The 3,708-nt window shown below is 41.4% G+C and overlaps 1 non-coding gene across 1 annotated transcript; it reads right to left on the bottom strand.

Moving 5' to 3' along the window:
* Nucleotides 1-299: 299 nt before the first annotated feature.
* Nucleotides 300-406, bottom strand: LOC147927238 (small nucleolar RNA R71). Its single transcript, XR_015583220.1, has one exon. It is a non-coding gene; the product is annotated as a small nucleolar RNA R71 (small nucleolar RNA).
* Nucleotides 407-3,708: the final 3,302 nt, after the last annotated feature.

Here is a 3,708-nt window from a genome sequence, read left to right as displayed (position 1 = left end):
CATTCCCAAGGAATGACTTTGAGCTGAAGCCTGCCTACTTCGCTCTTGTTGGACAAAGGCCATTCCAGAACTTGCCAAATGAGAAGCCTCTCGACCACATTGAGCACTTTGTGGACATAGTTACAAGCATCAAGGCTAATGGAGTCACTGAGGACTATCTCTACTGCAAGCTTTTCCCCTACTCTCTTGTTGGGGAAGCTTCTCATTGGCTAAGGCAGCTCAAACCAGGATCTCTGACAACCTGGCATGACATCAAGGTGGCGTTCTTGAACTATTTCTATGATGATGCGATGTCTGATGAGCTGAAGATCAAGCTCTCTACCTTTAGACAAGGACCTGCTGAATCTTACAAAGCTGCTTGGGTGAGGTTCAAAGCATACCAGAGGGACTGTCCACATCATGGGTTTTCAGAGGTGCAATTGATTAGTATCTTCTTCAGCGCGATTGATTGGAGGTATCAGATGGCTTTGGATGCAGCTAGTGATGGGAACTTCAAGACAAGATATCAAGATGACGCTGAAAAGTTGATAGAAAGGCTAGCATCCAGCAACAGTACTAAGAATGCAGACCTAGAGCGGAAAAGAGCACATGAAGGCCATGGTTCAAATCAGTTTGCTGCAGTGAATGCTAAGTTGGATACAGTGCATAATCTTCTTGTGGGAAAGAAGTCTGTCCATTTTGCTGAAGATGTTGAGACTTTTGAGCCAAAGCCAGAGATTACAGAAGATGTCAACTATGTGTATGGAGCTGGTTATCAAAATCAGGGATTTGGTCAGAAGAATTCCTTCACAGGAAACCCAAACAACAACTTCACTAGGAACTATGGATCTTCTTCTTACCAACCCCTCCCTCCACCTAATTCAGAGAGCAAGATGGAATCAATGGTTAAACAGATTCTTCAAGGTCAACAGAAGTTAACAGTGGACTTCAATGGAAAGATTGATTTTGTTTACACTGAGCTGACTGGAAAATTTGAAGCTCTAAACACTCATGTCAAGAAGCTAGAGAATCAAGTGATTCAGACTGCTGGGTCTGTTAAAAGACAAGAGGAACTTCTTTCTAGAAGAACTGAGAACCCCAACCATGCTTGTAATGCGATTTTGGTGAAGGAAGTAGATGATGATACGGTAGTGGATGTTGCATCAACCGATGCAGCTGCAAAGCATCGATCGACGCAACCCTCAGTGGTCGTAGAAGAGTTGACTTTGCGAGACAATATCGACCGATGCAATTCAAGTATCGACCAATGCAATGTCCAGGCCGAGAAGGGAACTACGAAAGCTCCGATTCCAGTTGCTGAGAGAGTGTACAAGCCTAAGGTTCCTTTTCCTAAGCCTAGGAGATCTAAACAAGAGATTGAAGAAGCTAGATGCAAGGCTATGATGGACAAGGTGATGATAGAGATGCTGTTGATTGATGCAGTCAAGTTTTCTCCTGGGATTAAGCGGTATGTCAAGAGAATGGTCACCAATGGTTTGAGTCCTGAGGAAGGAGCACTACTTACAAAGGATGTCAGCTCAATTCTGTTGAAGCAGCCTCCACAGAGAAAGAAGGATAAGAAACAGGAGGTGGTTGTCTCTAAGTAAGTAAGTGCAGTAATTCAGAGTAGGATTGCAGAGAAGTTACCAGATCCTGGAAGTTTTGTACTTGATTACTCTATATCTGCAGAAAGGTTTCCTCACTCACTTTGTGATCTTGGCTCTAGTATTAACCTGATGCCACATTCTGTTGCTGTGAAACTTGGGATAACAGATTTCAAGCCAACTAAGATCTCTCTTATCTTAGCTGATCGGTCCCGCAGAATTCTTGAAGGTGTTTTAGAGGATAATCCGATTAAGATTGGAGATTGCATGATTCCCACTGACTTTGTGGTACTGGAATATGGCAAAGAGCCTAGTGATCCTCTCATCTTAGGACGCTCATTCTTGGCTACAGCTGGTGCTATCATTGATGTGAAGAAGGGACACATAGCCTTGAATGTGGATGATTTGGTTATGAACTTTGAGATGGACAAGCTGAGAAGATCTCCCACTATTGATGGTCAGACATTTTCTGTGGAGATTGCCTCTGATGATGATCCACTCATAGAGTTTCATGAAAACATTACTGCTGGGTATGTCAACAAGTTGAAGACTGTTGAGAAAGTGAGCAAGCAAGCAGTTAAGCTTGAAGATTGGAGTGGAGATCATCTAATCAGTACTAGAGATCATGATGAGGTTCTGATCCATGACAAGTCGCTGGTAGATGATGTTTTTGTAATGGAAACACGGATTGCTGAGGAAAGCTAGAAAAACGTTGAAGAAACACGAGTTGCAGACCAAGCATCAATCGATGCAGCTGTTGCATCGATCGACACTCCTTCCATAGACGGCTCGGACTTGTCCAAAACCAAAGATTCTCGAGTTGATTCCTTAGCTGCAAGTGCTAGACCAGTTGTAAAGCTGAAATCTCATCATTCCACAGCCAAGAACTCACAGGTAAGGCCAAGGTATGCATCTCCTTCTCCCAAACCTTCTCCTATCATCAATCAGAATTTGAAAGGTACAGAAACTGTTGTCCAGTTAACCAAGCCACGAGATTATCGTAGAGCGCTTGTTTCTTCCGTTGATGATTTTGCAGGACATAAAAGAAAGCCATCCATACCTAAGTCCCGCCCTGGTCCTATTCCTCATGTCCCTTGTAGACCTCATTCATCTGCTGCCTACACACCACCTTGGAGGAAGAGGACATCCTCTCAGAAGCATTCACTACCATGTTATGATCCACCGGATGCTTGAGATCCGACACAGTCAAGCTGATAACTGAAAACAAGCGCTTAGTGGGAGGCAACCCACTGGTAGGTTTTTCTTTTTCATTTTTCTTTTGATTTTCATTTATTTTTATTTTATTTGCCAATCTCTTACTTGATAGCACTGGGGACAGTGTTGTTTAAGTCTGAGGGAGGCAGTTACTAACTATGTTTTTGTTTTTGAGAGTCAGTCGAAAAAAAAAATGATGATTTTATTGAGTCAAAATTTTGTTGGGAACTATGATTTTTGCTTTTTAGTGTACTGCCTTGGTTGATTAATGCTGCAGATTGAATCCACAAATCTGACTATTGAAAAATCCAATGGCTGACCAGTGAACCAGAGACATCCGAATTTCTAACAGAATCCATAAAAGCTTGAGGTAATTTCTGTACTTTTCTTTTTACCTCATCAAGGAGATTGATTTTCATAGAGCTTGACTCCTTGTTCATACCTGACAAGTAAGACTTCATAAAGAAAATGGTACTCCTCTCCCTTATTCATGTTAAGAAAAATCCTGAGAGCTTTGTTAAAAAAAAAAAGAGAATAAAAGATGAGATGATTTTGATCAGTTTAGAGAGGTAGGTAAATTACCTGTGACCTCATTATTATACTCTTGAGTCAAATGATCATACAAAGCTTGGAAGCGAGGGATAGGTAAATTACCGATGACCCCATTATTCGACTACAACTTTGAGAAAAAAAAAAAAAGCAAAGCTCTAAGGAAGATTAAAAAGAATAAGTCTGGGGGAGAGAAAGAGTACCACATGTGGTAAACGATATGTCTTGCTTGTTATGGTATTGTACGGGAATGAGTCTAGAAGGTTTTTGATATTGATCAAATTGATGAGATTCACCGATGAAAGCTTAATGGAGGAAGAAGTGGAATTTTGTTTGAATTTTGGATGCTATGAATGTCAAC

The sequence above is a fragment of the Camelina sativa genome, chromosome 15, assembly GCF_030686135.1.
Source record: "Camelina sativa cultivar CO46 ecotype springtype chromosome 15, ASM3068613v1".
Lineage (NCBI taxonomy): Eukaryota > Viridiplantae > Streptophyta > Magnoliopsida > Brassicales > Brassicaceae > Camelina > Camelina sativa.
Note: the sequence above shows the minus strand (reverse complement) of the source record. Positions and strands in the feature narration are given on the sequence as shown.